Source organism: Schistocerca nitens, chromosome 2 (assembly GCF_023898315.1).
Source record: "Schistocerca nitens isolate TAMUIC-IGC-003100 chromosome 2, iqSchNite1.1, whole genome shotgun sequence".
Classification (NCBI taxonomy): domain Eukaryota; kingdom Metazoa; phylum Arthropoda; class Insecta; order Orthoptera; family Acrididae; genus Schistocerca; species Schistocerca nitens.
The window spans coordinates 256,221,713-256,234,810 of NC_064615.1; the positions used below are offsets into that span (position 1 = coordinate 256,221,713).

The 13,098-nt window shown below is 41.6% G+C and overlaps 1 protein-coding gene and 1 non-coding gene across 2 annotated transcripts in view; both read left to right on the forward strand.

The window, feature by feature from the left end:
• The first annotated feature begins 9,550 nt into the window (after positions 1-9,550).
• LOC126234341 (juvenile hormone acid O-methyltransferase-like) overlaps positions 9,551-13,098 on the forward strand; it is a 164,197-nt gene continuing 160,649 nt past the window's right edge. Inside the window, exon 1 of the mRNA XM_049943025.1 lies at positions 9,551-9,563. The gene's annotated coding sequence lies outside the window, so the exon portion shown is untranslated. The remainder of the gene's footprint in view (positions 9,564-13,098) is intronic.
• Positions 12,158-12,229, forward strand: Trnat-agu (transfer RNA threonine (anticodon AGU)). Its single transcript has one exon. It is a non-coding gene; the product is annotated as a tRNA-Thr (tRNA).

Below are 13,098 nucleotides of genomic sequence, written 5' to 3' on the forward strand. Positions count from 1 at the left end.
AGAATTTTTAATTTTTTTTTTTTATAATTTCAGTAGGAGAAGTTGGTAATAGAGTCATAGGATAGAATTTTATGAAGTTGCTTTTTCAACGAAGTGATATGATTTTTCCCTTGAGCTGCTTGTCCCTATGCTTTCTACTATATTTAAGAAATGATTATTAAATACATTTGCTACCTGTGACTCATCATTCATAGTCCCTTCCATTCAGTTCAGTAGTAGTGTTATCTTGTACTGTGGTTGTTCGGCCTGTCTCTCATTTCACTACATTCCATACAGTCTTACGTCTGTTGTTGAAATTACTCATTTCTGTCATTATGTGCATGTTCCTTGATTTTTAATAACAATTATTGGTGGTTTTTGTAGTGTACAACTAATGCAAGATCTCTGCTTCTTCATGCCAACAGATACTTTTCCCTTTTCCTTTCACAAGATACTTTAATCCTTCTATTGATCCATGATCTTATCTGTGGCTCTTTAGTGCCCTTTCAGATTAGCTTATGAGGAAAGCTATTTTCAAATAATGATATGAATTTATCATAGAGTAGATTAAATTTTATGTTAGCATTTCGTTCATCACAATTTTCATCCCCAGTCATCTCTTGTAAACTGTTCATAAATATATTTGTCCTGGAGTCATTAATTATTTTAACTGATTTCTACTGTAAGGCAGTATATATCATTTGTCCTAAATAACGGTGATCACGATCAGAGAGAGCATTTGTTACTGGTTAAACAGTTATCTTCTTCCTTTGAACTTCACCAAAGAAAACATTATTAATTAGGACCCTACCGTCTCTATCCACCCTTGCTGGAAAGTTAACTGTTAAGATTAAATTGTCGGATTCTAACAAGGTTTCGAGTTCGTTTTTCCTATCAGAATACTTTACAAAATCTACCACGAACTATGAACTGCTTGCTGCTTTCTGACAGATAGCAAGGTAAGGAATCGCGGATCCCTCGTAAACAGTTCAAAATTTCCCAGTGGGGATCTATATACAGTTACAATCAAATGTAACTATTTTTCAGTACTAATTCAGAAGCACAAACTTTTAAGTGCTAATCACTACAAAATCTACTTGTCCCAATGCTTTTAAAGTTGTTTTTTGTGTTAATCTGTGTAACACCTCCTCCTTTTCCCATATTAGTTCTGCATGAGTAAGCTGCGAGAGTGTAATCTTTTATGTGTAACTTACCTAACACCGTGGTTGTGTGCTCCTCAGACAGGCACAAGATATCTATCTTTTCAGAGCTCGCTGTATTTTCCGAACAGACAAGAAGCACTTCTACCTTGCTACTCAATCGTCCAATACTTTCATGAAATACGCTAACCTTACTTTTCTACGCATTCTTAAACATTTTGTTGGAGCTCTTCTGTTATTTTGACTTTAAAACGGGGTACCTGAAACCTGATAAATTAAAACCATTTCAAATTTAACTATGTGTAATATTTCTGTGATCTTTAACTCTGTCTTCTTTCGTTTACTGGTATACAGGCGCACTAAACACAGCGTCACCTGCCAGCTAAAACTGACTACATGATTCACATTTTTTAAGTCAGAAGGACTTCCAAAACAAACTTCGATTGTTTTAATATTGTCATATACTGCACTTTACTGATTTATTTTACATATTTTTCCTCGTTTTTTTTCGTTTCTTTCATTTGGCTCTGTTTCCCCGTCTGGTTATGTACGCCCCCGTATCTACACACACCAAAAAAAGGTTTGGATCACCTCGGTTCCGAGGGTTGCGGAACCTGTGCAGAAAATTGAAATAGAGGTCAATATAAACATCATTTCCGCCATTTTTATTGCTCATGAAAACCACACATTGCATGTAGTACCACCATACAGTCAGACCTTCGGAGGTGGTGGTGCAGATTGGTGTACACAACGGTACCGCTAAAACCCAGTTGCATGTCCTCTTGCATTGATGCATGCCTGTAATTGTCGTGGCATACTATCCACAGTTCATCAAGGCACTGTTGGTCCAGAATGTCCCACTCCTCAACGGCGATTCGGCGTAGATCCCTCAAATTGGCTGGTGGGTCACGTCGTCCGTAAACAGCCCTTTTCAATCTATTCCAGACATGTTCGATAGGGTTAATGTCTGGAGAATATGCTGGCCACTCTAGTCGAGCGATGTCGTTATCCTGAAGGAAGTAATTCACAAGATGTGCACGATGGGGGCGCGAAATTTCGTCCATGAAGTCAAATGCCTCGCCAATATGCTGCCGATATGGTTGCACTATCGGTCGTAGGATGGCATTCACGTATCGTATAGCCGTTACTGCGCCTTCCATGGCCACCAGCGGCGTACGACGGTCCCACATAATGCCACCCCAGAACAGCAGGGAACATCCACCTTGCTGCTCTCGCTGGACAGTTTGTCTAAGGCGTTCACTCTCACCGGGTAGCCTCCAAACGCGTCTCCGTCGGTTGGCTGATTGAAGGCATATGTGACACTCATCGGTGAAGAGAATGTGATGCCAACCCTGAGTGGTCCTTTTGGCAAGTTGTTGGGCTCATCTGTACTGCGCTGCATGGTGTTGTTGCAGAGAAGGACCTCGCCATGGACGTCGGGAGTGAAGTTACGCATCATGCAGCCTATTGCGCACAGTTTGAGTCGTAACATGACGTCCTGTGGCTGCACGAAAAGCATTATTCCACATGGTGGCGTTGCTGTCAGGGTTCCTCCGAGCCATAATTCGGAGGTAGCGGTTATCCACTGCAGTAGTAGCCCTTGGGCGGCCTGAGCGAAGTATCGACAGTTCCTGTCTCTCTCTATCTCCTCCAAGTCCGAACAACATTGCTTTAGTTCACTCCGAGACGCCTGGACTTCCCTTGTTGAGAGCCCTTCCTGGCACAAAGTAACAATGTAGACGCGATCGAACCGCGATATTGACCGTCTAGCATGGTTGAACTACAGACAACATGAGCCGTGTACCTCCTTCCTCGTGGAATGAGTGGAACTGATCGGCTGTCGGACCCTCTCTATCTAATAGGCTCTGCTCATGCATGGTTGTTTACATATTTGGGTGGGTTTAGTGACATCTCTGTACATTAAAAGGGACTGTGTCAGTGATACAAAATCCACAGTGAACGTCTGTCTGCAGGAGTTCTGGGAACTGGGGTGATGCAAAACTTTTTTTGATGTATGTATTATAAATTGAAGTATTAGAAAATGTTTGATGAAAGTATGTTATATGTAGCCTTGTACGAAAACAAAAATTGATGCTAAATAGTTCAGAAAAAAGAAAATATACATTTTTGTAATGTGACGCTACAGGAGAATGCTGAGAATTTGTTTGCTAGATCGAAAGATTAATGAAAAAGGCGCTGAATCGAATCGGAAATAAAAGAAATTTGTGGCACAAGTAGATTGGAAGAAGGAATCAGTCGGTAGGTCAAATTCTGAGGCATTAAGGCATCGTCAATTTGGCAATAGAGGGGAATGTGCTGGGTGGAACTTACAGAGAGAAACAACGGCTTCAATGCCGTACGCAGGTTGAAACAGATGAAAGCTGCATTAGTTATGCAGTGAAGAAGAAGAGGTTTGCACTGAACAGACTAACGTAGAGAGCTACAACAAACCGTTCTCAGCACTGAAGACCACAAAAACAACAAAGAAAACTTCCCGTCCGTGGTGCTTATGGCTGACAGTTGTACCGCCTGTCGCCGCGAGGGGATGTGTTTGCCAGTAAGTGGTCTTCGCACGGGCCAGCAGACTTTCACTGTTTAACTGGACTGCGCACGTACCGCAAGCGGCGCCCAAAGCTAACGAGCCCCGTGTTGAAAGTGTGGGAACAGATTTGATTTTCCATACGGCCTCGAAATACCAAAAGTTTGTCAGGTAGATGAGTGGTCGTTCGAAGAGAGAGATTTACGTCATCATGGCGCAATTTGCCCCCAATACGCCTTCTCACTAACGTCGTACCAGTTAGATTAATTCTAGATAAATAAAAGACGACAGTTTAGTAGCACAGATAACATCCAGACAGAATGACCTCCACAGAACCCAATGACGTCAATGCAAATTAGATATCCAGACGCTGGACGCGAACTACCGGCTCCAGCCGGCCAGACAACTAAATCAAATTAAACTGTGCACACCGAATCACGTCAACAAAACAAAATAATGTAACACATATGTAATGTGGGCGCGCCTACTATACAAGGCAAACGGGCATCACCCAGCTGAGAATGGCAATCGTAAAACAACATGGATTCCAGCAACTGTACGACGTTGTTATTCAGACAGTTGTCGCGGAAAAACAGCTTCCCTCACGCAGCGTTTTAGACAACAGACCAAGATCACACTTAAAATACGTATGACTTGGTTTAAAGAGAAAGCGTTTTTAAACAAGCACAGATTAAAACCATAGACTGGACGCAAAATAATGAAATTTCATCGACCCTGAGAAATATTAAAGAAAGATGCCAGGGGTGATATTATCTGCAACATGAATAGTAAGCACGATAGCCGAAACGTGTAATGGAGTGCGAATATTACAGTACGATATTGAGAAGCGAATCAATTGAAGACCCTGTAACCTAACCACATTTCCCGTATATTAAAGACATATGTACCTGGAGTTGTGTAATTTTCAGAAAAGTCGTCAATTCCAAATATTTGCACCGACAGAATGCTGATAAGTGTACTTATGAAAGTTATGATGCCAATGAAACACGATGCCCTAGTAACGATCGAAAACACAAATTATGTGTAATTGTGTTAAATGATTTCAATTATCTAACGCGAATGTTATCATTTATGAACTTGAATTTTAGCATATCTGTACTTTTTGATGAAATAATACGGTCACCACAGTGTTTAAGGACAGAAGTTATGAACCTAACTATGTTCGCTCGAAACTGAATTTAAGTGACAATTACTGAAATTTATGTAAACGACGACGGTCAATTCACTCGTGAGAGCACAGCTGAAGATACAAGCTGTTATAAAATGTCTGAAAGCTAATCATTTCGACAAGGAATATTTTACAACTGCTCAAACTCAAAAGTAAGTTACTAAGTGAAAGACGTAAGGCGATGATAGCTGAGACACTATTTCACTATAATTTTCACTGTATTATGTTTTACTAAGCAATTCCTCCTAGTATACAAAGTGCGTCACCAGAAATGTAACACCTGAACATTGATTACGTCACAATTAGCAGCAACAGGAAGAGACAACGCCAAAAGTATGAAAGCCACACCGGATGGTTATAATTAAGGTCTAGTGTGGGCTGTGATTATTGTATGGCTGTGAAACTTCATAGATACGCTAAATCGTTGATGTGGACCGATTTACCCTGGAAAAACGTGGGCTGCTGTTGCTGCGACCAGGTACAAATCTGGCACTGTACACTGTTCGTATGACCGTAAGACACCCACGCTGTCACTTGACAAGCTATAACCGGAGGCTATCGAGAAGAGAGAACTTACGCTGTTAGTGAAACTGTTTTATGTGAGCGCCAGCAATTTCAGTGCTGAACTGGGAGAGTATCGCCGACTTAAAGATTTGATCTTCGTTGATCCATAGTTGAAATGGAGGACAGTGGAACGTCAGCTGGTAGGCCTATGATTCAAATGGCTCTGAGCACTATGGGACTTAACTTCTAAGATCATCACTCCCCTAGAACTTAGAACTACTTAAACCTAACTAACCTAAGGACATAACACACATCCATGCCCGAGGCAGGATTCGAACCTGCGACCGCAGCGGTCGCGCTGTTCCAGACTGTAGCGCCTAGACCGCTCGGCCACCTCGGCCGGCTCAGCTGGTATAAATTTATATTAAAAGTGAAGAAATTCCTCCAGCTGTATTTACAGTGAGCACAGGACCATCTGGTTTCGACAGTCGATCAATGGAAACATGTCGACTCTTCGGGCGAATCACATTTTTGCCTCCACAAACGCCGCCATCGAGATGAACAGATGCTCGAAACGTGAGGCTCTCGTGGACGCAGGTTGGTGGGAGCAGTGTTATGCTACGGGAGACATTCTCCTGCGCTTGCACGAGATCTGCGGTAGTAATCGAAGACACGCTGACAGCTGCCAACCACCTGCATCCCTTAATGCTTGATGTCTTCCTCGACGGCAATGTCATATTTCAGCAGTGTAACTGTCCGTGTCTCGGAGCCAGAACCGTGATACAGTGGTTTGACGAACAATATAGTGAACTCACTTTGATGTCTCGGCGACCAAATTCGACTGATGTAAATCCTATGCAACCCATCTCGGTCGCTGTCGGGTGCCATCACCAGGTACGTAAACTAGCGGCCCGTTATTTACGCGAATTACATGACGTGTGCGTAGACATCTAATGCGAAATACTTCCACAAACTTACCAACAAACTATCGGATCCCTGATACACAAAATCAGTGACATATTTCGTTCCGTAGACGGACAAACAAGCGATTAGGCAGGCGGTCATAGTGTTTTGCCTCAGCCGGCCTCTGTGACCGAGCGTTCTAGGTGCTTCAGTCCGGAACCGCAGGTTCGAATCCTGCCTTGGGTATGGATGTGTGTGATATCCTTAGGTTAGTTAGGTTTAAGTAGTTCTAAGTCTAGGGGACTGATGAACTCTGATTTTTAAGTCCCATAGGGCTTAGAGCCACTTTTTGTTTTGCCTCATCCGTGCAAGTGTGGACTAGACATTTGCGAAACAATACGTCTGAATGTTTCGCTTCTGGCTTTATTTTTACTTTAATACTCTTATAACAGAAGGGGCTGTACTTGGTTATTTGATCATACCATCTACATGTGTGTCCCACTGAAGATTCCGCTGTATCCAAGGACCCAGAAATTTTATACGACCTTGATTTATCATTGTTTGACCACATAGTTCACTGTGAGGAGGTAATGGAGTTCTATTGTGGGCTGGGTGTCTATCCAGAGCAACAGTTTTCTACTTCGTACAAGCTTTCGTAAAAGCAATGTGTCCCCTTTATAATTAGTGTTATTTCACGTCCATTTTCAATGGCTGAAATGGCTCTGAGCACTATGGGCTTAACATCTTAGGTCATCAGTCCCCTAGAACTTAGAACTACTTAAACCTAACTAACCTAAGGACATCACACACATCCATGCCCGAGGCAGGATTCGAACCTGTGACCGTAGTAGTCCTGCGGTTCCGGACTGCAGTCCATTTTCAATAGCTGCTGCGATACTTACATGTGCAACCTATTTTATCGTATATATCATACGATGTGAATGAACGATAGGTCAGCCGCGGTGGTCTAGCGGTTCTAGGCGTGCAGTCCGGAACTGCGCGACTGCTACGGTCGCAGGTTCGAATCCTGCCTCGGGCATGGATATGTGTGAAGTCCTTAGGTTAGTTAGGTTTAAGTAGTTCTAAGTTCTAGGGGACTGATGACCACAGATGTTAAGTCCCATAGTGCTCAGAACCATTTGAACCATCTTTTTTTTTGAATGAACGATAAACTTATTGCATAAACAGGGTCCCGGAAATATAGGACGATTTCGACAAAACGTAAATACTAAACCTCCTACCAAAGCAAATGGTCTAACGCATTGCTTTCAAAACGAGATAAACACAGAAACAGAGGAAGGGCTGTCGAAAGACGGGAACCTCTTTGCAGGACAAAGAGCTGACCACAGCTGGCGTCACAGATCTGAGCCAACAACTGCCCAACGATTCCACTAGTACCGGCCATTAAACAGCACTCACAAAACGGTGAATGTGTTTAGGCATTCAGACCTACAAAAACTTGTTGACAGTGGAACCTATTACATTGAGCGCATGCCTAAATAGAACAAAGAGTGGTGCCGTAAGAAGAAATGGAAATTAGGGTTTAACGTTAGGCGATGATGAAGTCATTATAGAGACTGAGCATAGGCACGGAGAGCACAAGAGTTGCAGAGGAAAGAGGCTGTGTAGTTTTCCAGGGAGCTCTGGCCGTCATTTGTCTTGAGCGATTTAAGAAACTACGGAGAATTTAAGCTCTTCAACTAATGAGAGAGGGAGAATTAATCTTTCGTCTGATGATGTGAGTGAGCGGTAGACATCCCTCATCATGCACAAACGATTCGTGCGCCTGTGCAATATTTCTGCATCCATTCGCCCGGAAAATAAAGATGAAAACAGCCCATCCTAGCACTGGGCATCATTTTTCTAAAACAGCTAGACTGTCTGCCAGACAAATTTCTCTGAACGAAGAGCATAAAAACCGTTTATTCATTATTTTATTTAGACGTTCGATAAGGTTTCAGCGTTTCGCTACTGCTCTTTACCAAATACACAGACGAAATTGTACGGTAATGGAATACGAAACTATTCAATTTCACACACGATTTTAACCAACAAGATTGTATGATGACAGTGCTATTTGCAGACAGTCAAGTTCTAATCTCTAGCAGTGAAGATGGACTGTATAAAGCTCCCTACTAACTGCACAGAGTATGTCAGATACATAACTTGCCAATATCAATACAAAAACAGCCGTGGCTTGATGTGGAAAATCCCAGCAAGAACAAAAATAGTGATTAAAAATTTTAGGAACCATGCTAACGTACAGAGGAGGTCTAGATTAAAAAGACAAAATTGAGAAGTTCTGTAATGTAAACGGTTATATTAGAAGATCTCTCCAAAATACATAAAGAACAGAAACTTATGGTATATTTTGTTAAGTTGCGTACGATAACAACACTATTTTATGGGAGTTAGTGTTGGATAACGAAGAAAAGATAAAATAAAAATAGAGGTCAATGAAATGAATTTCCTCAAGAACACAACAGGATGTGGCAGTCAAATGGAAACGAGACAGAGGAGAAGAAAACTACGTTCGCTGTTTATTATTTCAGAAGCTATCGCCATAGCTATTACTACATTTATCCTACCCGTAAGACTAGAAGTTCAATGACTTCTTGGAAAACTTTTTGCCATTGCCTACAGAACTGTAACACTTCTGACACCAAATGTAACAGTTGTGTTACTAAATGTGACACTTCTGTCACTAAATGCATCTGGGTTTTCTCTTTTGATGCTGTCAATTGTCAGGATGAACATTCTAAAGCATTCTGTCAGGGTGAAAATATTAAATAAATTAACTTTTCTCTCTTCACAACATGTGGGCAGGGTGGGTTCTTCCTTGGCTCGGGTATGAGGTCGAATGAAACATCATTTTTACATAAGATAACTTTTATTGAAGATTTGTACAACTGTATCTTACTGTATGTTCTGGTTCGGAGAGCGGCAGCTGTGTCGTTTGTGAAGTCTTATGCTGCGGCAGCGGCGGCGGCGGCGGCGGCGGCGGCGGCGTCTGATTACGCGTAGCGGTGTGTATCTCGTGTCGCCGTCTCGCCCAGTTGACTGGAGACGCGCAGCGCGAGGTGGCCCGTTTAATTATTGCGAGCGAAGTCGTGCATCGGATGGTGATACCTTGGATGTGGCGTCCCAGTGTTTCTCTTCTCTAAGCGGCCGCGTGTGTTGTGCGTCGACCAGCGGAGCGGCGCGGCGGGGCAAGGCCAGTGTCCCGGACTCGAACCACGGACTCCCGCTTGCCAGTCTTCGGCTGTCAGGTCTTCATCCCAGCTCACAGGTGACTGTAGTTATTGACTGAGTACTAGTCCGATCTTGCTTCTATTAGGTACACGCGGTCAACTTATGTACTAAAATCCTTGTTTATAAGGTGAAGCCCGTGAACTTATTACAGTACAGGCTTTATACAGCTAACGTACGTCCGAGTAGGGCGGTAGCGTTACAAGCTCAAGCAGAAAATAAATATGCAGCTATTACAAAAAGTTTCATAGCGACATGACGATGCATAATTTAGTGCAGACTAAACACTGTTTCTCAAACGACTTGTGGAATAGGCAGCTCTGAAGAAGGGCGCAGAATCCGCGCCTTACGTAACCAGGCAGGCTTACGGGGAGAATACGACAAATTCCATCACCCGAGTTGCCAGAATCGTTGCTCAGTGCAACAGGAGTCAAAATAAGCTAGCACGTGTCTCGTCTTACCCGTAATTACTCGAATATTTCTGAGAAAATGAAAGTCAAAGTTTTCGAGGTCGTTTCCTGGTACTTTACTTGCCTTTTATCGCGCGCTGCCCTCACGCTCAATGGTGGCACAGTTGTTAGCATTGCGGCTTTTTTGTTCGAAAACTGATTATTACTTTTTTGTTTTCCATTTGTATACCCCTTACTATACGAATGTTGTCCAGTGTATAGTGATACAACGTTTGCCTTATTCGTCTACTAATTATACATCGGGTGAATGAATTAAAAGAAAAAGAATGAGAAAATTATTTGAAATTGTTTTCGATGAAATCCGTGTAGTGTATCTTGTTCATAATCAACTGTAAGCGCCAGTTTTCGGAAAAGTAATCCGTTACGCACGTTGAGCCGTGAAATTACTGCCAACGCGCGAAATCTTCAGCAGTGTTAACGACGTTTCTTTCCCGAGTGAGATTCATAGGTAGAAAAATAATATCACTCTGGCAAACCGACCTTCACGCGATGATCGTGGTGTTCATTATATGTGTTACGAATGTTTCTACGACCGGTATCATCTAAGAGGATGCACCAAACCTTCCTGAAGAATAAACATATGAATTAAATATACGAGTTAATATAAGAATTGATGGGAAAATGTGAATTTAGAAATACTATTCGCATATACATTACGTAATAAATGCTTGATACTTATTGTGAAATCCAGCTGTAATTTTACAAATAACGTAATGTCCTTGTATCCCCTAATTTGGTAAGAAACATTCGTGTAATAACCTTCTACGGACATGAGTAGATAAATGAAAATAGTACAAATAAAATAAAGTAAAATAAAACAATAATAACAATAATCTGGTTTTGAACACGGGAGACAAAATTAAGAAGCTGCAACGCTAACCACAGAACCACAATGCGTCCGAACTTTTACGTAAAAATTCTTGAAGCTTTTTAACTAAAACGAAAGTTATCAGCACACTACATCTTTATTCTTCGTGTCTACAGAACTAAGAGAATTCAGTGTAGCTGCTAGAGAAGGACTGAAAATAATGTGTTCATTAATTTTAACAGTACTCATGTATGCATCTCCTCTAAACTGACTCGTTCCGTATCATTTCGACACAAGAATCGTTCAAATGATCTATAGAAGATGTAACTAACTAACTGCCTAAGTACACATTTATTTCTCAACACAGTCACCCGGGCGATTAACACATTTTCCCCAACGAGAGGCCAGTTTGTAGACACCGTCACTGCAGAATGTTCATTGACGGAGCCACAACCTCACCTCCGCTTAGATCGCTTCCTCACCATGAAAGTGAAGTCCTCAACGGTATTCTTTAAGTTTTGGAGACGGATAAAAACCGGATGGGGCCACGCCGGGAATATTGGGGGGATGATGAATGGCAATGAACCCAAGGCGTCGGATTGTTGCAAATGTCGCAGCACCCGCGTGCGGTCTGGATATCATGCAGGACAAGAGGATGCTCTATGTGTGGGCGAACTCTTAGAATTCGAAACTCCATTACAGCACGACATAATTACGTTACCCACCGCCATGTTACATGCTGCAATTGGGAGCCCTATGGCTTCAGAAGGCTGCAAATATGTAGATACGAAAAATAAGGATGAAGAATGTTAATAACCGATATTTCGTTTAAAAACTTTAATAGCTTTCCCATAAAATATTTGGAGGCATTGCTTTTCAGCACGTCCTCGTAAAAGCGTTGTCAGTGCTGTATTTTGTCGCGTGTACGTTACGCTGTTACTGTACTAAGTACCAGTAATTAGTAAGTGAAACGAAATTAAGTTGAATATTATGAAAAGCCAGTCACAAGTTCAATAGTTTTGAAATTGAAGCTACTGGAAACTAACACAAGTTTCGTTTTCAAGAAAGTTAGAATTACAAACGAAATTACACACTTACAGAGATTTTACTGGTCCTATGCAGACACGAATTTATGTATATAGACCGAAGTGGCAAGTGAAAATTTGTACTTAGCCCGGAAATCGAACCCGGGCCTGCTAATTTCTAGGCAGATGCCACCTTGGCATAGCAGTTCACACAACTGCACTGATTACCCTGGCACGCCTCCATCCTCAATCCAAATTCTCACTGCCACCCTAGTCGACTTCAAATTACCCCTTGAGGTTCACCATTCCGTGCAGGTGTCTGAACCACTATGCCAAGGTAGCATAGTGGCTAATGCACCTGCCTAGTAAGTAGGAGACCTGGGTTCGATTCCCGGCCTTGGTACAAATTTTCACTCGCCGTTTCAGTTTCTACACATAAAAACAAGAAGAATTGTTAGAACACTAACGAAACTCAGTTAATTTGCAAATGTCACCTGTTCTATTGTAAAATAAATCCTTCTCTTCTAACGCATAAGAAGGTGCACGACCGACAGTCATCAAGTGATGTAATTAGTTTAAAAAATATATAGAATTTTATTTGTCATAAAATTCTGTAGCTGAGGAATTAAGTATACATTCCAAAAACTTTTAATGTGTTATACAGTACTTAAATACACAGAAGTCGAAATATGTACAGATGCTGCCCAAACCACAACCTCATGTCTAACACCAACAAAAACTGCAAAAAACGTTGGAAACTGCCTATGGTGGTCACTGTTGCGCATTCCTTCATGTGATTCTAAAATCAATCATTAGATTGAAGTACCGACGAAAAAACTTTATGTGTTCCCAGGTACACTATCTCCTCTAGGCGCAACGCTATCTCATACTTTCAAATGCAAGTTAACAGTACATAAAGTGGTTCGGAAATGTGATGAGTGCAGTCAGTTTGGCAGTGTAATCATGGTAATTATCATGATCATTAACAACAACAACAATAACATTACGGAGCCTTCTTCTAGTATTAGTAAAAATAACGACGACATACACACGCAAACATAAAGTTGTATATTAGCAAGTGCACTGCGTTTTACATAATCGTAGTTATAAAACTGCTTGCAATGGACAACATACAATTCTAACGATACAATGAATAAATCGCTACAAACTTTAATACAGCATATAGTAACACGCTTTACAAAATAAATTACGAGAAAAGATGAAAAGGTTAGAGATTTAACTCATGAAACAGGCGCACTGTGTGCTACAAAC